Below are 22,467 nucleotides of genomic sequence, written 5' to 3'. Positions count from 1 at the left end.
CTCCCTCTCTCCCTCTCTCTCTCTCTCTCATTGTGGAATCGCTGATCGCTAGTCCCAGGATGGCCAGAAGTCCAGGAGGCAGCCTTGGCGCCTGCAGGAGCTACGCTGCCTTGCTAGGGATGATCCGCTTGCGAGCTGGAAGGGGACAGCGCTCAAATGAGGGAGAGCGAGCGCGCTTGGAGGTGGGGGTGCCGGGCTGCGAGCCTGCGGGGCTGGCACTGGGGCCCCAGGGCTGAGAGAGAGCGCGCCTAGTCGGCGCGCTGGGCACTGGGCGGACTCCGGAAAGTGCTGCGTCGCCCCCAGCAAAGGCACAAGGTGGCGGGAAGGGCTCGATCAACGTGGTGCGGGGAATGAAAAGAGGTCCTCGGACTTCTTCGTTTGTCAGGAGAGGACTGGGAGCCCCAATTCGGGCACCGGAGGTTGACAGAAGCTCGACCGCCAAGTGCAGGGGTCCGGCGTGCCAGGGGCCCCACGGAGCCTGCTGGACAGCCGCAAGCCCAAGTCACCACGGCTCAGACCTGCTGTTTGGATTACACACTTTACGCCCAGCTGTATGCTGCCAGGTGTTGGAGACGCTGGCGCGGACGGAGAGTTGGGGCGGGTATCAAGCTCCTTGGGTTCAGGCAGCGAGGCTGTCGCAGAGAGAGAGGGACTAGAGAGTCAGGGAGGGGCGGCGGAGTGGACATCGTAAACACCCAGCTTACCTCCTTTTCATTACCATGCTCCTGCTTTCAAAAAAACTCCGAGATTCTTATGGAAGATGTTTTCTACTTGAACTTTCTCCTCTCTTGTGACTTGAGAGATTTAAAAAAGAGCGTGCTTGCTAGGCTGGTTTTACCAAGTTGTTCTGAGCTGGAAGTTCTAACAATTTGAAGGATAATTTATGGGTGTTTCGTGCATTAAAGTGCATTACAGCAAAGCCTTTAGGTGTTGTGGGTATCAAGGAAAACTTAGTGCACGTTCCCAGTTGGAAACCAAAATAGTGCTATCCTGGGTGTCTGCCCCATCTGTCATCTGAGGCCAATGAAAATCCTGGAGAAAAGGCATTTGATTAATTGTCCTAGCTCCGTCCTCTGGGCACACCTATTGCCAGTGCCAGTTTCCCGCTCCCCCACCCATGCATGGCCAGCTGTACTCTGCAGACTCGGGAATGGCAGCGAAGGGGCCCCCAGTCACTTCTCTCTGGGTCTCCTGAGGCTTGAAACTGTCAGTCTGCTGGAGCAGATTCTCCCTTTCTCAGAGCAGTGCAGGACACAGAAGTTGGCCCTGCCAGCCCTTCTTGCCCAGCGCTTACAAGTTGCTAGGCAATTTCTGAAACTTTCTCTCTCTGCATAGCCACAGAAAGAAGACCATCATGGACCTGATGTGTCTGGTCTCCTGAATAAGTCATGTGTCAAACCTAGGTGTCATTTACCGTGAGCAGAACTCCCAGAGGCTCAGGGGGGCCCGGCCACTGGAGCTGAGGTTGGGCCCACTGGCAGTGACTCGCAGAATAAATGAATGCTCCTGTCAGTAGGTAGTTGGAAGGGGATGGGGTTCAGGTAATCTTCTGACATATTCCTCCCCCACCCTTCCCCCAACATTTTTATTTTTGTGCAGGTGAAAAAAAAAAGGAAGCCTTGAAGGGAAAAATAGTAGAGGGTGCTACAAATGGGAAGTCAAACTCTGGAGCATAGGACACATGATGTTGTAGAACTAAGGAACATCCCAGTGGTTTTATAACCAGCTGTTGGAGCCAGTGTCATCCCTGGGCTGCCATCTTGCCAAAGTAACCCAAGCCGACAGAGAATGGGAGAACTGGGTCTACTCAGTCATCCTACTGTTGGTGGCTCCTTCCCTACATTTAACCCTTAGCAAAACAATGAGGTTCTTACCCTCTTCTCTCGCTAACTCCACAACACCTGTGCCTCAAGGGCCAGTGGGCGCCAAGGATGCAGCTCCACTCTCCCATTCTCCCCCAGGAACAAATCTGTACCTAGGCCAGGAAGGGGGCCCCAACTGTCGACATCAGCAAGGAGGGAAGGGCACAGCAGGGCAGGGCTGGCGCCCGAGGGAAGTTTCTCATCATCGCTGAGATTATCCTGATGAGAAAATCGCACGACTTTACTTGTACGTGAGTGCTGAGCCTGATGACCGCTCACCTGTGAGGCGTGCTGTGGGAGCATGGGGCTGCGCAGGGGCTGCAGAGAGACTACAAAGAGATGCAGCTAGTGCTCTTCTGTGTGGGCAGTGGGGCCAAGGCCCAGGCTCCAAGCAGCATCAGGCCAGCCTAAGGATGAGTGTGTGCTTGGCTGAGGGTTTGCTCAAAAGTCTCTGGATATCTCTGAGCCCACAACCCATGCTCCCAGCAGGCATCTCTCGGACTGGCACTTCTGAACTTGCACAGCTCTTCCTTTGCCTTCACCAGTCCGGAGAAATTAGTCCTGGGGGAGCCTCGTTCCAGAGGACTCTGAATGGTGGCATCAAGGTCACAGATGAGGGTGAGACCCTTCCCAAACCTACTCCCAAGGTACCTGGCTTCCTAAAAGTGGGGGAGCAGCTAAGATTCTGCTTCTAAATAGCAGTGAGCCTAGGATGCCCCCAAAGCTAGTCGGCAAAAATAGAGAAAGTGAGACTTTGGGGGTACGGGCTTTCAGTTGAGTGAGCCCAGACGTGGAAATGTTTCTGTTTGGGCTGAGGAAAGCCACAAAGTTTAGTCAAGATTTGAAAAAAAAAAAAAAAAAAAAGAGCAACAAGAACAGAGGAGACGTTTTCATTCTTCTGCTGTGGGTGACTTTACATGCTTTTGAGGAGTTTCTATAAAATGTTGACATTACACTTAGCAAGAATCAGATGAGAAACTTGAAACAACCTCTTAATAGTTTTCTTCTGTACTTTGAGTAAACTTCCTATGGTGGTTTTCTCTGTTATGAGAAAAAGAGAAAGTATATGACTTTACCAAGTCATTCAGCTTCTCAGGAAATCTATAAAACACAGTGTATTGTATCAACATTGTTTCTTAAAGAGGCAACTGACATTTTAGGACAATTCTTGGTTAAGTGTAATGATTCTGCCCAGTGCAGAAAATTTAGTATCTTGGCCTCACCTACTAAATGTCAGAAGTCACGGTGACAACCAAACATGCCCCCCACTTAGGGTTAAATGGTTGTATCAAAGGATAATGCTGCTCCCAGTTAAGAATGTCCATGGAAATTACCAATAAGGGCCTTTCTTTCAGGCCTTTCTATTGAGTACCTCCAACACAGTCAGTGAGTTGGGGCCTAAAGTTCAGCCTGAGCCTCCTCCTCTGAGAGCCAGCATATCAGACTCAACACCGCCATCAGCAGAAGCTTCAGTGTTGTGGTCCCACCACAAAAAACCTCCACCTTCTTGGAGTGGAATTGGACTACAAACAACCCACAGCGGGGAAGAACCCAGAAAGAATCGGAGGAAAGGGATGGACGTATCAGAGCATGTCAGCTTCCTTCTTTGCCATATGCTGTCAAAAATACAGGCAGACGGCCTGCCCAGGAATTCCAAGCACTGGAAGGAAATCCTCACCTTTACGAAATCTATCCTGCTCCGGCACCAGGAGGTGTCTGCCCCGAAGCAGAGCGCCCCCTCCCTGGAGCTGGCAGCACTCAATAGAACATGAGTGCATGTTGATATCAAGTTAATACAATTGGACTCAAGCTGCAATAATAAATGCGAACCAATAAGGTGACATTTCACAGAATAGGGCAGGCTAGTGGCACTACACCAGAGGAAGGGTGCCTGTAGCTCTGGATCTAGTCTTCAGACCTCACCGCTGCCCCAAGATTTCAATGGGAGACAAGACTTAGAACCATTTGTTTATTTCTAGTGCCAAGGAATAGCTGACTACTGTATTTGCTGGATATCATTGGAACACGTACATGCTACTTACCCCCAAGTCATTAATGTAGAATTTAACGAAGAAAAGTGAACAGAGGAAAATGAGCATAGGGTCAGGGCTGTCAGAGTTTGGAGCTGATTCCCAATGGGACGAAAGATAAGAGAAAGAAAGAAGGGAGAGGGAAGGGCAGGAAAATGCATGTAGGAGACTGAAGGGATGCCTGCATGAGGTTAATCTGATGACGAAATCTGTCAGATGAGGCTAGCAACAGTGATTTTCAAGTTGCCTAAGAGTTCAGCCAACCTCTTCACGTGTGGGAAATCTTTTTATTAGTTGTGGTATTAGTCAGAGATAGACAGCCAGAACTCCCCTGAAAATTCGCCGCTAGGCTAAGCAGCTGGAGAGGTCTGGGCCCTGCCTGCAGTGACAATTGCAGTGCAGTGTGGACAGCAAGTGGTCAGTGGCAATGAGCACTGAGGGTCTGCCCAGAAGCCGTCCCATGCTGGCCAGTCAGAGTGGTTTCCCAGGAACTACAAGGAATTTGTTATCTGGTACATGGGGCTGATTTTCCTGTTTCCTTTGGCTTTTCCTTCAGTGGCAGGGGTTGGTGGGATCTGTCACCTCCCTGCTGCCTGTGGTCCCTAACTGAGCTGGGGAGGAATGTCCCTTCTGGGAAAGTCTAGAGAGCCTTGCCCTTGCCCAGTTTGGGGGGAAGGAGAAGTGTCCCATCTTTGGTCCCTCAGTGCTGTGGATTACTATACTTGTTACTCATGAGGTGACTTGCATTTCTTACTTGCTGAGTCTGGTGAAATCACGTCCCATTTTTGGGTCTGAGCAGATCTGGCTCAGAGGCCAGCAGACAGTACCACCTCGTCACCGTGAATAACCATATGCTGAACCCCACAGCACACTGGAGAGGCCAAGAGGGGCAGACTCCCTTTGTATTGTGGTTATGTGTCAACCAAAAAGTAAAAACATAAAATTACAAGGGAAAATAAAGAGAAGTTGCATTGCCTGAGAGGTGCTGGGTTAGATAAGCAGGGGGTGGGGAGAGCACCACAAGAAAGCAGAGACCCAGAAGGCGGCTACTGGACCATTTCCTCCTCTGTGTGACAAAGCTAATAGTAGTGCCTATGCTGGCAAGCTGGCTATTGTCCACAACAGGTGGATGGCATAGGTAAAACACCACAGGGCCTGGCACAAAACAGACAGCAAACAAACATGAGCTTCCTTCCCTCGTGCTCTTCTCTGTGGGATCTGAGAGGAGTTGTCCCTTCATTTCAGGTAGAACAGCATCCTTGCATTTCTGGTGTCTCTGTGTATAGAAAGCTTTGTGGCATCGAGACAAGAAGTCTTTTTGGTAGCGCTGTGGGATTCTCTAGGAATTTACTCACCTATGTTTTGACCATCTGTAATTAACATTCTCACTTTGATGGGATTTGAACCAAACATTTCATTTTCTGCATTGTTTGCCTCATGATATCTGCATAAAAGGAGGCTGGTGGGTATTTGCCTGTAATTTTCCTTTGGAGGCAAACTTGCCTTCAGAGTTTTCTGTCAGAAATGTTATGCAATGCTCACTAACTAAGGCATTTCTTGAGAATGGCCATTTTTACTGGCAGCTTTAAAAGTGTTTCGGTTTTTGTCCCTACATCACAGCCCTTCTATGTTTTTAGGGTTGAAAGTGTCTTAACAAGTTTACAGGGGAAGGGAGAAGGAGGGAGCAAGATGCTCTGGTGGCAGGGCATGTGCTGCCCAGACCCTGGCCGGGAAGCTGCCGAATAATCCCCAGGGCCCCCACCCCCAGGGATGGATGGTGGGCTCGCTGGAAAGCAGGCTACCAGATTGATTATCTTCTGTAATAGGATTTTTATTAATATGCTCCCGGGGGACTCAGCTCTGTGAGAGACATATAATAAATACAAAATCACAATCTTATTCCAAGGAGCTGCTCAAAGTGAAAACGCAGCTTACTCCAGAGGCTCATCCGAGCATATACGCCAGAAAGGCTGTAGGGTGGTAGGGACCTTGAAAACTTAGAAGAGACAGTACCCATTGGAAAGGGTGTGGGATCATTGTGGCCACGTCTTACAATTGTTTGAGACCAAACAAAACTCTGAGTTGGACTGTGGAATTCCTTCACTTTCAAAACATCCCCATGAGTCAAACAAAACCTATGGTGGTGTGGGGTGGCTTTGTATATCTTCTTATGTGGATTAACACTTTTGGAGCAGTTGTGAGCAACATCAAAACAGAGACTTGTTCAAGTGCTAATCGTGGGGCTTTATGATCCAGAAGGCAGAGGTCTGAGTGAGCGGTCAGCCTCCAGGAAGGGCTCTTGGAAGGCTGCTCTGTAGGCAGGTAGGGTGTCGTAGAAGTCCTGCACAAAATGAGTCAGGACCAGCTCTGGATCCAAGCCCTACCTTTTATTAGTTCTATGATCACATTACTCAGTCCCAGTAAGCCTGTTTCTTTATCTACGGAAGAGAATTGTAATCCTAAGTGTATAAGGCAATTGTGAAGGTGAGAGGAAAAACGCTTGAGAGCTCTCACTACAATCAGGAAGGTGGAAAATGTGCAGGAAGTCAGAGTTCTACTTTCCTAAGGCTGGGGTGGCAGGTGAGCCAGAGGCCTGAAATAGCAGGGCCCTCACAGAAACTTACCCCCCTCCCCGCTGTTTTTCAAGAGCCTGGGCCTCCCCTGCTTTCTCTGCCCAGGAAAGACCCAGAAAGGGCTGGTTATGGCCTCCTCTCTGGCCTTCTTCCTGCTCCTCTCCCAGGCCTGTGGCCGCTTGCCCAGCTGCCCTCTATCAGAATCCCACCCTTTAAAACCTGACCAGGCAACAGTAGAAAAACACAGCTCTACTCAGTAAGAGGGAGAAGTGCTCCGGGAGGCTGTATAGACACGCACGACAAATATTCAAGGAATTCTTATGATAAAAAAAAATTCTTTGTAAATCTGGATGTTTGCATGAGGACATCACAGGAACATGTTTTCTCAATTACTGTGCACATTGCTTAGATGAAGTCACCAAGTCTGCAGCCCATCAGAGCTGACTCGCACTGAGCCACCTAATCTGAAATTCACTTTCCAGGACCTAAATCGGATTCAGCCAACACCACCACTGTCCCTAGCTGTCAAAACAAAATCACCCCCAAATCCCCAACCAGGGTGGAGACGTATACAGTGCCCTGAAAAGCAAACTTATTTCAGGTTCTGGTTGTACTCTACAAAATTTGGAAAAGGCATCTCCACTCTTGATGGAAGACTGATAAGAGTGCCACAGTCCCTTGAATTTTGCTTTTCCTTTAGTATTTATTGCATTTACGGTGACTGCGAACTGTCCATCAGAGCAGACAAGTCCTTTAGGCCCACAAAGCCGAGAACATAGTTTCTGTCACAAAAGCACACATCAACTGCTTTAAATATTACTAATCAGTGCCTCAGACCAGCGATTACGTTGTTCTCTGGATGGTTTCCTGGACTGACTCCTTTCCAACCAAACAGCATTGTCAGATATTCATGCTTTCTGAAATATTTTATTAATGATGTCCCCTCACCAGTGGGATGAACCAGAGGACACAATCAGCAGCGTGCCCCAAGATCAAGGTGCAGCCCAGCACCCACCAAAATGAGCAGGAGCCTGGAAAACAATTCAAGCAACCGCCAGAGCATAGAGGAAGGAAAGTGCTGAGATCCTTTAATAGGTACTGGTAGTGAAATAAACTTAGTGCTAAACTGTCATTAAGGAGGTTGGGAAGGAAAGAAGGAAGGAAGGAAGGGAGGGAGGGAGGGAGGAAGGAAGGAAGGAAGGAAGGGAGGGAGGGAAGGAAAGGGGAAATGGAAGAGAAGGGAGGGAGGGAAAAAGGAAGGAAACTGAGTACAAAATGTTTTAAATGTACATAGCAAGGAAAAATGAATGAGACTTTGTTTTTAAGTATATATTTGTATGCACATATATATGTACAAACTGCCTCATGATGTAAAATGTAACTTTAAAAAATGTAAATCATACTAAAAAAAAGTTTGAAAGCTACTGGCATAAGTGACAAAATTGTACAGAAAAGGGTAGAAGGACTGGAGGGTCATTCCCAGCTCTGTGACTTCTGGCTGTACCGTCTTGGGTAACGTTAGTTCTCTGAGTACCGGTGTCCTCCGCTATGAGTGGAGTCTAGTACTCCCTCACAGGCTGTTGTGTAGACTAAGTGACCAAGACACATGAAAGTGCCTGGCGCTGTGCCAGCCACCAAGGTGGCCCGTAAGGGAGAGCTGCTAACACGATCTCTCTTCTCTTTCAGATTCCTCCTTCTCCTTCTGCTTCTCCTCCTCCTCCCCTGTCTCTCCTCCTCCTCTTTCCCTTCTTCCTTTTCCTTCCTTCTCTTCCCCTTCTTCCTCCTCCTCCTTCTCCTTCATCTCTTCCCTCCATCTTTTTTCCCTTCTTCTTTGTGACTATTCAACTTCATAAAATGATGACTTTCCCTCAGTGTTTATATCCTTGGTTGTTTTCTCTGGCAAACCCGGAAAGAAGCCATAGCAGTCTTAATTTGTCCTTGGCCCTGCCACCTTCTCCGCCATCTCTCTTCCATTTCATGCTTGCAGAGCCATCTTTCTGTGATTCTTTTCCCCTGGACATGACATGATAAGGGTTGTCTAAGGGACCCAAGGCCTCCTCACCTCTGTCCCTGGGAGTCATCAGAGGGATAACATGGCCTTTCCTGACCTTGTCATTTGGATAAATTCTTTGGTCTTCATATGGCCACAGTGACTTTGGAAGGAGTGTCCATTCTCACTGAATCATACCCTTGTCTTTCCATTATGTTTATAAAATCAGGGAGCTAAGATGCCATTAAAACACTGCTGTTATCAAAATTCTAAAGAAGTTCCTGCCCAGAGCCACCAGCCAAACATTTTCTCATGAGTGAGGCTCAGGCCTCCCCCAGCATGAGCTGAGGTTCTCTCCTGATACAGACATCTTATTTTTTTTTATTGAGTTTATTGGTACAATCTAGGTATACAATATAATTACATTCATTATTGGGATCCTGTACCTTGACATGACAGGTCTTGGTTCTCATTTTTTCCCCTTGTCCCTGCCCTCCCTTCACCCCCTCCTCCCCTCCTGATTTACAAACACTTCATTTCCCTTTTTTTCATTTTCTCATATTTTTTCCTCTCCCTTATTACCTCTCCCCCACCCTGCCTACTTGCCCTACACCTTTAGCCCTTTACTTCCTATTTCACATTATTAATTTCCTCATTAGGATCTTGTGTACTATTACAGTTTTTCACACCAGAGGAACTATTCGGTATTTACACATGTGTGGCTTATTTATTTCAGACATCCAGGGTGGCCACTGGAGCTGACAACTTTGCATAAACTCAACTCCAGCCCCAACTCAGCTGAGGTGTCATTGGCCTCAGCCGTCTGCTCCTAGCAGAGGACACAGGAAAGAATGACCCCCACCAAGATTCTACATTAAGGCCATGAAGGTGAAGCGTCCCAATTTCCTCAAGAGCCGGGGTGATGTAGGCCTGAGGACAGACCAGTGATGACTGACTGCTGGGCCCTTTGTTCACTGGGGGGTTCTCCGCACCCCTCCTCCTGATTCCCCTGGCTCCCCTGGGGCTCATTCCATCTCTGCTACTAAAAGCCCTACCCCAGGCTCCGTTTTCACCACTAAGACTCAAAGAGGATTATTTGTGACATTCCCTCAAGGGCTAAATTCCTGTCCAGACCAGAGATTGACTGTCCCTCCCAGGCAGTTACTATCCCTCTCTCTCTCTCCCTCTCTCTCTCTCTCTCTCCCTCTCTCTCTCTCTCTCTCTCTCTCTCTGGTATCAGGGCTCGAACTCGGGTCCTTGTATTTGCAAGGCAGGCACTGGAACCACTGAGCTAATTCCCCAGCCCCTGAGTTACTGTATCTCTACTGGGTCGTGAGACAGAAAGAGAAAAAGGGAACCTAATTCTGGAGGTAATTTTCATCTCTGTAAGACTGGCCTTCTCTCCCCGCTTGCACACTACTAGCTGCAAAGCTCACACCATGGGCCAGTGCACATTTTAAACATTTACAGCAGAAGAAAGACACTTGTCACCACACTCAGTCCCACCCCCAGAGCAGGTGAGTAATATTGAACCAAGCTCCAGGGAGCTTGAGAGGACCACAAGCCAGCCGGCAGAGAGGTGTTTACATTCGCTGCCGCTGCACCTGTTTTTCACAAAAAAAGCAAATGCTGACTTACCTTTTCTGTGCCCAAAGCGCGAGGAGAGGGGAGGGGACGTGTATTTTTGCCCTTTCCTGCAACTTGCAATGACAAGTGGAATCACTGGTCCCAGAAACGACACCCTACCAACCGTGTTTCTTATGCATGAGAAGAATTGCCTTCCTTTTTGTCTGGGCTTGAGAGTGCAGTTTCTATGCTTTCACAGGTGAAGTGTGAACTCCTCGCAGCGTTCTCATTTTTCTTCTTGCAGAGGTCAGGCACCAAAGCCCGACTCCACACCTCATGCCCCACGTGTCCACGTCTCTGTTTCTGAGGTGAAAGAAAATATTTTAGGGGTGAGGTTTTTAAGTGCCATTGTGTTTGATTTTTCCAAAAAAAAAGAAAAAAAAAAGGCAGGGCACATCACAAAGCAGAGGGCTTAGTAGAGCAACAAGTATGTCTTGAGGCTTCTTTTTAAAGCATCTTTATGATGAAGCAGAAGATAAATTTTCAAATCGCCACAGTACTCAGAAAGTCCACTTCTAGTCATTTCAACTTAATTAATAATTGTGGACATACAGAATTCTGATGGGCAACAGACTTGTCTGTAGCCACTGCTTTTATGCATTGGGAAAGAAAAGGGTAAGGCAGTTGTAGGTTACTTATTTCAATCCGATGATTTACATTTAGGAAATGAGGGATTTACTCCTGGTTCTGAATAATTCCCTATTATTACCAGTGTGTCACTCAGGCAGATCACAGAACCTCTCTGAGACTGTTTCCTCTCTTGTAGAATGAGAATTAAACTTACCTGTATGCCTGACATGGCCTCACACCAAATGTGTCTGATGGATGGAGAAACACTTGGGCTGTAGGCACAAGAGGCCAGATGTGAAGACTTAGACAAGGAGTGGGAGATGCCAGGTGCCAGTGCTGGCTCTGCCCACAGTGGGTTGAGAAACCTTGACAGTCATTTGCCCGAGAAGAAAAGCTGCTCTTCCAGAGACAGGGGCAGATGTGGAAGAATTCGCAGAAGCCTGGACAGAGCCAGGCTGGGAAGGGAGCTTGTGCCAGGCATTGAGTAGCCCACGGAGAGGCAGAGGCCACGGGCACTATGGAAAGAGCAAGAAGGCAGAGCCAGATTCTAGCATTCTAGCCCTCAGGGTAGGGCACACAACGTGTGTGACAGAGCCAAGTGGCTGCAGCTCTCTGATTGTCAGTACCCTCCACTGTAAAATGAGACTAAAGGCACTTACTTCTTAGTGTAAAAATGAAAGGAGGGGGCTTTTACAAGGCCATTTGGTTTTCTGAACCACAAATATTGTACATTACAGTGGCACGGTGTCATCTCTGACCCTGAGAACAAATCAGTGTTTGAGGAGCTTCCAGAGACCTGGCTGAGGACATCTGAGGCAGATACGAGAGCAGTGCTAGGATGTTTCAAGGACGTGAAGCACTCAGTGTCCCTTCTCCCTCGCTAATCCTCTTTCCTCTCTCCTCTCCTGGATGCTCTGCCTCCTCTTGACCTCTAAATATGAGTTTCTGGCAGTCAGTACAAAAGCCTTTTAATGTTTTCTTCCATCCTCCTCAAGCATTAGATACTACCTGGGATTCCAGGCGTTGGTCTCAGTCTGTACCTTTGCCCTGGACCCCAAGCTCTTACATTCTACTGGCAGGTTCCCTTGAATATATAATGGGCCCCTCAAACTTCAGATGTTTGACCCCCAAACTACTCTTTCCCTAGACTCTGATTACTCCTCTCCAGTTTGGATGATCACATAATTATTTTTCACAGAATAATCCAGAGCTCACACTTGATTCTCTCTTCCTCCTCACCTCTCATATCCGGTTCACCAGCTGGGAATCAAATCATGCCTCACTGCCATTACTGCCCCTTCGGTCTGGGCCTCTCTCACCTCTCACCTGGAGCTCTTCCTGGGCCCAGCTGCCCCCACTCCTGTTCCCCTACCGCTTTTAACCCAATGACAAGCATGGTGTCCTTTAATGATGAAAATCATGTTGTGACGTTTCCCAGATTGTAGCATTTAGGGGCTTCCCGGTACCTATAGAACAAAACCCATATTCCTGCTGTGGTTTCATTTCAGTGGTTCTTCACTGGGGGGTACTCTTTCTCCCAGGGGACAATTTGGTAAAGTCTGGAGATATTTTTGGTCTTAATAAGATGGGAGATGCTACTGGCATCCAGTGAGTAGAGACCAGAGATACAGATAAATAGCCTGCACTGCACAGGACAGTCCCCGACAAGAAAGAATTGTCTAGCCTGAGATGTCAGTAAAGGTGAGAGGCAGGGAATCTGCTTTAAATGATCTGAACCCTGACTCTAGCAGCTTGTGTCACTCTTCCCCTTGCCTGCCATATGCAGCAAAAAAACAAAAAAAACAAAACAAAAACGCTGGCTTCTTGAGCCCACTGCCCCACTAACTATCCTTAGGTCTTTGCACCTGCTGCTTCCTCCACTGAGCACATTTCTACTCACAGATCTGCACAGGATTAATTTTTGCTCATTTAATCTATCCCGATGTCATGTCTTGGTCACTAATTTAAATATCTATCCCCAGCCCCACCAAACCTTACCACTCTATTCCCTCGCCCTGTTTCATTTATTTCATAGCACCTAACTCTATATTTGATTTGCTCTCTCCTCACAAGAATATAAAAAGGACAGCAGGAAATTTGTTGGGTTAATCAAGCAGTGCGTTACATAGGAGTTGGCAAAAGTATGTTTTGAGTGAGTAATTTAACAAATAATCGTAAGTGGGCAGGGACATGATTTGCTATAGAAGGGTAAAAGCAAAAGCAATTGGTGGAAATCAGCATTTCTGAGAAGGCTTTCTTGAGGGCACTTTGCATGGGCCGCAGGGCAAGCTCCTTGAGACACCTGTCCCTCCACCTGAGCTGACCCTGAAATGGAGCAGGACTTTGGGGACCAGCTTTCTGTCAGTCACACCTGGGGTAGCTTTCCTGTAGATGGGAGTCAGCTGTGGACTTGATTCTGTAGTAGGGTGGGGAACCAAGTGACAGGCTCAAGGGCCTAAGATATCCCTGGAAACAGGAGTCAGAGAAGAGAGCGAGTAGGCAAAAAGGAGAACCAGAAGGAGCAATCTTAGCTCAGGGCGCTCAGACCAAGAGGAGTATAGTGGAGGGGCCAGAGAGGGTTTTGGGAGGGCGAGAACAGATGTCACCAGGGAGAATTTCTAGGTCAGTTCATCCTGGCAGCACAGGGATGGGTGCTTTCTGCCATCAGCTTGGGAGGAGCTGAGTGAGGGGGTTGTGAGGGGACCAGGAGTTCTTGGAAGGCAAAAGAGGAATAAAATCAAATCTCTCCTGCAGCCAGGTAAAGACTTTACCCTGTGCAGAGATGGAAGCACATGAGGTAATTATATGAAAAATAGTTATAGGAGAATCTTGATTTCATATACTCTGCTCCATCGTCCAACAATGGTCCTGTTCTCCAATTGAAGCATCACTGTATAATGCCACACGTGACCATGATTAGCATATGCATGGTCCCTCTGTCCAAGTCAGCAGCCTGTGCTACCTCACAATAACAACAGGAGAAAAATGAAGTGGGGGAGGGGTGGGTCAGGATTGTATTTCCCCTGCCCCAGATTCCAGGGGATACAGATTCTGGAATTTGCAGAACGTGGAGTCCCCGGGGGCTGTGGTGCCTGGCCCCCAATAGGTTCTCTGAGAGATGATCAGTGATCAGTGTCCATAAACTCAGTTCCACCTTAGGACATCAACTCATGACTCTGGTTCATTTCGCTACTTGTGTATTTGTGAAGAGATGACTGTGTGAAGTTAGCTGGCCAACACCTCATTTTATTAGTTGGTTAATATAAGTTTAAAGCAACACATCTTGAATGTAGACAGCTTACTCCAACCTACCAAAAATATTATTATGAACATTTACAAGCTCTAATGAGTGATATAATGGTGATGAAATTCAGATGTGTTGGATGCTCTTCTGACCAATTTAGCCCTGACTCAATCCATAGAAACACGGATTTTCCCTCAGACATGGTCTCATAGCTCCCTGGGCACTGTGCGCCTTCAGGACCAGTGCAATGGGGTTGTCTGCCACATTGCCTCCGAAATTCCAAAACACTGCAGGCTGACCATCCATCCCCGCTTCTCCAGAGCCACTGACACACTTCTCTGGCTTTTCATTCACAAAACCCATTGGCCAACTTGTCCTTAGGTCACCTTCCTGGAATACCCAGGTTTACTGCTCTCAAATTTCTCAAAATGTTATCTCTGGCCCTTTCATCATACTAAGAAATGCATGGCTCATAAGCACTTACACCAATGCTTGTCCCATAGGCATATTCTCTTAGAAGCCATCAGATTCTCTGTATTTGAAGGCAATGAACCACTCTTTAACAATGCATCAAGTGGAACATGCTTTGATCCTTTCTTCCTGTCTGGCAGACATCAGCCCAACCTGGATCACTAAAGCACTAGGCCAGAATCAGAGTGGGGACAGTGAAACTTTCTCTCCAGGTATCTCTTCCTTTCACAGAGCCTTCATAGCTAATGAAAGTCACTCCCACAGATTTCTGGGAACAACTGCACGCAGGTGGCTTTTTCATTTGTAAGGCAATGTCATGCTATGCACAGGTAGTGACAAGTCCCTTTCCTTTCTTCCCACTGGCATGGAGCTGACCCTACCTGGCTCTCTCTCCTCATTCCTGGCAAGGTCACAAAAACAAGGGAGTCATGGCCCTGAAAGCAATTGAATTCAGTATAGAGCAAGGGGCAAGGGGCACAGAGTTTAGCTTTTCCTACTGGCCCTGCTAGGAAGTGTTGGACCAGCACAGCAAAGAAATTCCACAGGCAAGGGTCCTCTTGGATGTGGAAGTAAACTGTAGGGTGTCTCCTGTCTTATCAAAGTTACCAAAACTTATATAAAATACTGTAAAAATATTTCTACCTGTGCTCCTAAGCAAACATGTAGAAAATAAGGAACTTCAGTTCTACCAAAACTGGTACGTAGGATTAATTCTGACTGCAAGAGTGTTGCCTTTGAACTAATTATTCAGCAGAAATTATTGTATTCTCCTTGTGCACGCACTCTTCTGAGAATTAGGATCTGGAGAGGCTTTATTTTTTCACTAATGGGGATTGAACCCAGGACCTTTACACTGAGCTATGTCCCCAGCCATTAAAAAAAATTTTTTTTTAATTTTGAGATAGGACTTTGCTAAGTTACTAAGTTGTCCAGGATGGACTTGAACTTACCATTCTCCTCCCTAAGCCTCCCAGAGTTCCCATATTACAGCAGTGCACTTGGCTTAGAAGGCCTATACCTGCCTACAAGGGGACAAAGGGCTTACATATGATTGGCATTTCTTATTTTAACTTTAATTCCAAGGAAGGCTTTAGCCTTTTGGGGAAAGAATCATTGGAATAAAGCTAATACCACAGGTCTGGCTGTCAGGCAGTTTCATCCATGACCTTGTACTTGGAACTGAAAAGGAAATGAAAACATCTTGTAAGCCTTCTTTTTCCCTATCACATACATCTGCCATCTGCACCTGCCTGTCCCTACAACATGCAAACACACACACACATACACACACACACACACATCCTACAAAACAGTGAAGACACTGATGCAATTGCAAACATTAAAGAACTGCAGAATCTTGTGATTTAAGATCCACAGAATCATAGTGTTGAAAGAATCATGTGAAATCACGCAGTCTTTTTTTTAAATACATGAAAAAAGGAAAGGAAAGGAAACCTAAATATTAGTTGATGATGTACATTGTCTAAAATCACAGTGTGAGCAGCACAGCCCTGCTGAGGTCTCAGTTTATTTTCCCTTCTATTCTTTCAACCACTATTTACCAAGTACCAACTTGCACCAGAAGCTGTGCTGGGTACACAGGATGCATTGGTGGACAAACCCTAGTCAGACAGTGAGCAATCACCACACAAGAAAACCAAGTGTCCTGTCCAGGTTCCGTGAAGGAGAGAGCCACGTGCTGTCTCATCATGTGTCTTGAGGGCAGACTCCTGGAGGAAGATGTGACTCATCTGAGACCTGGAAAATAGCCAGAGATAAAGGGAAGTCCTCCTTCCTCATCCAGAAAACCTTTCACCTCATTGCGCTGTGGCCAGCTCAGGTGGATTCACACATGAAACAGTGTCTTCTCTTCTTACCTCGACGGTCTTCTCTTCTCACCTCCACACTCAGTGAAGTTCCCTGGCAACTTGTAGAGACCTGTTTTCCATCCTTTTACTTTTAGTTTATGAGTTTCTTTTTGTGATACAACATATTATTGGATATTTCTTCTTAATCCATTCTGCCAATCTATTTCTTTTGATTGGTGAATTGAGGCCATTAACATTGATGGTTATAACTGATGTGTACTGACTTATCATTGTCATGTTATTATCCTGTTGTTGGCTTTTTTTTAATTCCTCCCCTCCCTTTAGTTTCTTGCCTTGCCTAATTAATTTGCTCTGTTGGGACTCATGGTGTTGTGAACTTCATTGTCCTTTTCTAGGATATTGTTTTGAATTGCTTGGAGTGCTGGTTTTGGTATTCATGAAGTTTTTCAGATGTTCTTTGCCATGGAAGTATCTTATTTCCCCATCCATTCTAAAAGAAAATTTTGCAGGATACATCACTCTAGGTTGGAGTTTGTTTTCTCTTAGGGCTTGAAATACCTCACCCCAGGCTCTCCTTGGCCTGAGAGTTTGTGCTGAAAAGTCTGCTGTGATTCTGATGGACTTTCCTTTGCATGTGATTTGTTTCTTTTCTCTAACTGCTTGCAGTATTTTGTTCTTCGGTTGGGTTTCCAAGATCTTTACTATTATATATCTAGGTGTAGATTTTTTTTGATCATGAGTAGTTGTAGTCCTATATGCCTTACTTATCTGTAAGTCAAATTCTTCCCCTCTGTTTGGGAAGTTTTCTTTAATTCTGTGAATAGTTTTTTTTTATCATTTGTACTTTCTCCTGCTATTTCATGGATTCATATCAGCCTTATGTTATTCATCTCTGCATCATCTAGGAGATGTTGGATCGATTTTTCATGATCCCTTACTGTTTTTAAGAGATCTCTTTTTTCATGGTCACTGACTGCAATCCTATCTTCTATATCTGAAATTCTGTCTTCACATTTTGCATTCTGCTAAAAATACTTTATATAGTTTTTAAATCTCCTGGATATCTGTTTGAATCTGTTTCATGAATTCCATTTTTTTCTTATGTTGGGCATTCATGGTTTCTATCATGGTCCTGAACTCATATAATTTTTTTTTTTGTCTGTTTCTGCTCTAGTGTCTCTAATCATGTCTTTCATTGTGCTGATCATCTCTGTAGTTATCTGGGAAATTATTTCTGTTTTGAATTTTTCTAGAGTTTGATTGATCTGTTTTGTTACTTCCTGTGCTATGAGTTCAGGTTGTCCTGGTGGTTGATTGTCAGGCTTTTCAACCTCATTTCCCCTAGAGTTTGCTGTTGGTGAACTGGAAGTCTGTCTTTGTGTCTTGCTTAAGTGTTTTCTCATTTTTTTGTTGTTGTTGGTAATGTCCTTGGTTTAATTCCTGAGTTAGTACTTTGATCTTCCTGATATAGCTGCTCTTTAGGTTTTGAGTCCCTAATGTCTCAGAGACCCTCTTATTTTCATAATATCAGAAAGGACAATTCATTAAATCAATCACAACCTTTTAGCTCAACTGATACAATCAGCAACACAATAGCATCAAGCACAACTTAGAAATTGACAATTTGTGGTAGTTATTAATCTATCACCTTTAAGCATGTGAATTAAATCAAATTCAAGGACCAGTCTAAAATATGTTTATAATGAATAAACTCTTCAATATAGCAACTTTACCCTTCAGGATGAGGACTTGGAAGGAGTTGGGAGGGGAGCAATAGATAAGTAGAAGGATAGGAGAAGGTTCCAAGTAAAGCCAGAGGACACAGGATGATCATTCAAGCTCTAGGAAACTGTTGAAGACAAGAGGGTAAGACAGAGTGCAAGAACAAAGACAAGAATAGAACAACTTAACATTAATAGGGAAGCTATAAATTATACTCACTTTGCTTTGAAACTAAGGACAATTGAGAGAAGGAAAAGAGAGATGAAAAGAAAAAGAAAGAAGAAATCCAAATTAGGGCAGGAACAGGAACTAAAAGGGAGATGAAGAACAATGTGGGGGAGCAAGAGTTTGAGCAGGGAAAAGAAGAAAGAAAAAAGGAAGAATTTGAAGGGTGGGGAAAAAACAAAATTTAAAAAATTAAAATTAAAAATTAAAGAAAAAGAAAAGAAACAAAAAAAATTTAAGGCCTCCTTCAGGATATATCTCTGCTGTCACAATAGACAATGTGGGCAGCAATATATACAACTAAGTCAGTTAGTCTCAGCTAGCTGATGGCAGACCCCTGAGATTCAGGCTGAGTTCTGGCTTCAAGGCCCAAGTTGAACTCCCTGACCTCCTAGAGGGTTAAACTTTGCAAGGTTCTGTGGCAGGTTCTAGCTGCCCTTCCCCTGAAGATAGTCCAGATTCTGATGGAAGGTGGTGATCCCTTCAGTTTACCAACTACAGAGGTCTGGTGTGCCTTTATTGCAGTTGTTCACTTCTGTTCTATCTTCTGGAGCTCTGTACAATGGCCCTTATGACCCCCTGTGCCTCTGCAGTGCATATCCAGGTACTGGCACAGCCAGGAGGCCCTAGAGCAGGGGTTGGGGGTGATGCTGCAGGGGCACCCATGTGGCTGGACAGTCCTCATCAGTCTGCTCCGATGAAGGCCCAAGGTGCTGGGGGTGGGGAAGCAGCCTAGCTCCCCACATTGGCTGGGAAGTCCTCACCCGCCTGACAACCTGAACTGGGCCATGATAGGCATATTGATATACAGAAAGAGAAAAATCTCTCAAATTGGGAGACCCCTGAACTTTGGAGAGCTATTTCACCAACACTTTACAGGCTTCATGTATTCTACTTGCTCCCTGGCTGTGGGAAGCACAAATACTGTTTTACAAACCAAATGCCTAGTCTCCCTCCTGTAGAAACTTCCAAGCGCCTATTCCCAGTGAGGCTCTGCCAGCAAATGACTTGGGAATTGAGACTGTCTATTTCAGACTCTGGGCCATCTGGCTGCTCCTGGGACCCAGGACTTCCCAACAAGTTAATACCAAACCACTAAGAAAAAGCCTGTTCTTGTGGTCTTCATCACCTCCTTGCCATCTAATGATATTTATCAACCACCCACACCTTCCCAGTTTGTATGAGACACTTGGCCAGGCAGATTTCAAGTAAGGCTTTGACCCCTCAGGAATTCAGGACTTGGCTGAGGCTGCAAGGCTGACATTGTTCTTCCTTAATATAACACAAGCTGCCCAGGGCACAGAAGCAGAGCTAGGAGCACAGCCAAGGGCACAGGGTTAGGAGATAGCACTGCTGCTGTTCATCACAATCTGTCTCCAGGCACAGACAACTGGGTGAATAGGGTTAGAGTCCCCAGTACTTGTGTGTGTGTGTGTGTGTCTGTGTGTGTGTGTGTGTGTGTGTGTGTGAGGGGGCGGGGAGAGGTGGTCAAGTTTTAAAGCAATGGATTCTACAGCCCTTGAACCTCCCCTCCCACCCTCACTCTGAAGAGATTTGTCAAAGAAAAAGTGAGCTGAGTTCTTACAAAGACTGTCAGAAAGCAAGTATGGGGTAAAGGTTGTGTAGAAGTAAGGTCTTTGTTTCCAGGAAATAGACATGCATCTTTCGGCACATGTGTGTGTGTCTGTGTACATAGCTAGGTGTATAAGCACATATCTGCATGTGCATAGGTGTGTGTGTTCACATGTGCATGTGTCTGAAGTGCATAAAATGTGAAAGGGAATGTTACTGTAGTGGGGCAGGGTGCACACAGGGCCCTCACACAGGGCGGTGTGGTGGAAAATCTAGCAGGAAAAGGCCAGCCAGGAGTCTGGCTGGGAGGAAAGCTGTGTACTCTGGTGGACGGACAGGATTCCTGTCCCTCTGATAATCTACCAGGTGCTAACAGTGAAAGTGGCTAGCGCTCTTGGCCCCTGCTGGGAAAGACAGCCCGGAGCTATGGTAGCTCAGCTATCTCTACCTTGGATCACCACCACACGGAAAAATAGGGGGTTCCAGGAGACACCTGGCCCACCCAAAGCAACAGCAGAGAGAGATGGGAGAGAAGGTCCAAGGTTCCAACACCTCGTCTTGGACCCACTCCTCAGAAGCTGCACACCTGGGGATGGAGAGCAGATGGGAGAGAGCCAAGGTGGAAGGCCCTCCAAAGGAAGCTCTGCTGGGTTAGGGCTGCAAAAGGTGCTGAGCATTTAGAGCACACAGAAGAGAGGTGGCTGGAAATCACCCCATGCGTAAAGGCAGAGGGGAGAACAGGCTCAGCAGCCAGACAGACAGAGGCTGGTGACATGAAGACAGACCTCATCCCTGCCAAGAAGTGCTGCCCCCTCCTCAGGTTCCTCTCTCTGACGGCCTGCTTGCTCAGTTCCTCAGTGCACATGCTCCTCCCTTTCCCAGTACCGCCTTGGAAACTGAGGGTAGGATGGCCTGGCTCAGCAGGGAGTGTGTGACAGTCTAGAGGGGTCACACAGGTTATCAGGAGAGGGACTAGGAGTACACGCAGGGTACAGCAGTACAGGCTCTGTCCTAAACAGGGCACCTGGAGGAAAAGATGGAAAGGCTCACTCTCCGAGCTGCATCTGCCTGAGGAAACAGCCCTGACTGCTGATTCACACAGAGGCTCCCAATGCCAAACTTCAGCCCTGGCCCGGGAAGCCCCCAAGGCCATGGAGAGAAGAGGAGAGGAGGGAATCTCACAGAGGAGGGGAATCCCGAGAGAGAAGAGGAACTCAAGTTTACAGCAGGGCACAGAGGTGAAGCAACCTTGGGAAAGGCGAAGACCTATGCTACCCACTCAACCATATCTCCTGAGGCCAGCCCTGGGGTACCAGTTACTCCAATGAAATGCTTGTGGTCTGAAGATGGAGAGGGTGCTTTCCTTATTAACACTGAAAATAATTAACTTGTTTATGTCATTATGCTCATTTTCCAAATATTCTCATTGAAACATCTTATTGCTGGTAATTGCCCAGAAGTCACAGTAAACACAGAACCCCTGCCAGCACAAGGATGCATTTCTAGTGCTCTAGTGAGCACCAAGGGTTTGCTTTGCTGCCACATAATCATCTGACCCAGGTCGCCTGGCTGCGGCTGGGCAGTAACTCCTTATCAATCCCAGGTGAAGAGTGCTCTGATAAAGAGCAAATTATTCTCTATGGTTGGATCCCAAAATATGTGGGTGACAAACACAGTGGCATTGTTCCATGACTGAGCCTGTTTTCCATGTGTGGGAGGAATTCCAGACTTGAGAATTCAGTATCCAGACTTCATAGATTTTTTTTTTTTTCTAATCGAGACAAACACAACTAATGATAAAGAACAATACCCACTTGGCATCTCCACTGCAACAGGCTTGGGGTCAAAACTTGACCTCCAGAGGGATTGGAAAGGATCCAACAGCAACCACTGTCTCCTGCTGTCAAACCAGGCCACGGCCTCCACAGACCAACTTTCCCTCAGCTTCTGGAGCGGGCAGCAGAGCAGATGTGCTGGCCTGCTAACGCGCTGGAGGATGGAATTGTTCTCCCCGCTTATTGAAGTCAGATGCACAGCACTCAGAGCGGCCCTGCAAACAGATGGGAGCTCCACGCAAGCACCCTCGTACTGGAAAATTACAAGAGCCGTGACTCCATCTCCTCCTCACACCGGGCAGGCAAAAGGCCGTCCCTCCTCTACCCAGGCACTGAGGTCCAGCCCATGTCAAATGAAGAGCTTCTAGGTAGCTAAAGCAGTACAGCCACCCACCCGCCCCTTCTCCGTAGCTTCACTTTCCATGGGTTCAGTTGCCTGTGGTCAACCACAGTCTGAAAATATTAAATGGAAAGTTCCAGAAATACACAATTCATTAGTTTAAAACTGCATGCCGTTCTGAGGAACTTGGTGAAATCTCTCAGCATCACACTCGCTCCAGCCCTCCAGAGCATCCATCGCCTTTCTGTCTAGTGTTTTCACGCTGTTTCCCCTACTCACCTGCTAGTCACTCCGCTGCCACGCCGATGAGCGGGTCAACTCTCCAGTATCTCCGTGGCTGTGTTCAGGTGTCCCTCTCCCCGCAGCTCGAATGCATTGCCCTGCCTGCCTCCCCCGCCTCCCTTCCTGTCATCTCGCAGGCACTGGGTCATCTCACATCATCACAGGAAGGGTGAGGAATGGCACGAGTAGTTATTACTTTCAATCTTCTTCTGGGCCTAATTTATAACCTAAATGCCTCCGGCAGATGCGTCCACATGCAGTATGCAGAGGACTCGGTGTTATCCAGTTTCAGGTGC

General features: G+C 46.8%; 1 protein-coding gene across 1 annotated transcript in view; it reads left to right on the top strand.

Annotated features, from left to right (window-relative positions):
* The window catches only part of Ngf (nerve growth factor), a 54,000-nt gene that overhangs the window by 658 nt on the left and 30,875 nt on the right, over positions 1 to 22,467 (top strand). The gene's annotated exons all lie outside the window — the stretch shown is intronic.

The sequence above is a fragment of the Fukomys damarensis genome, unplaced genomic scaffold, assembly GCF_012274545.1.
Source record: "Fukomys damarensis isolate Sample0158 unplaced genomic scaffold, DMR_v1.0_HiC HiC_scaffold_33, whole genome shotgun sequence".
Classification (NCBI taxonomy): Eukaryota; Metazoa; Chordata; class Mammalia; order Rodentia; family Bathyergidae; genus Fukomys; species Fukomys damarensis.
The sequence above is the reverse complement of the archived record's forward strand: the minus strand, read 5'-3'. Positions and strand labels throughout refer to the sequence as shown.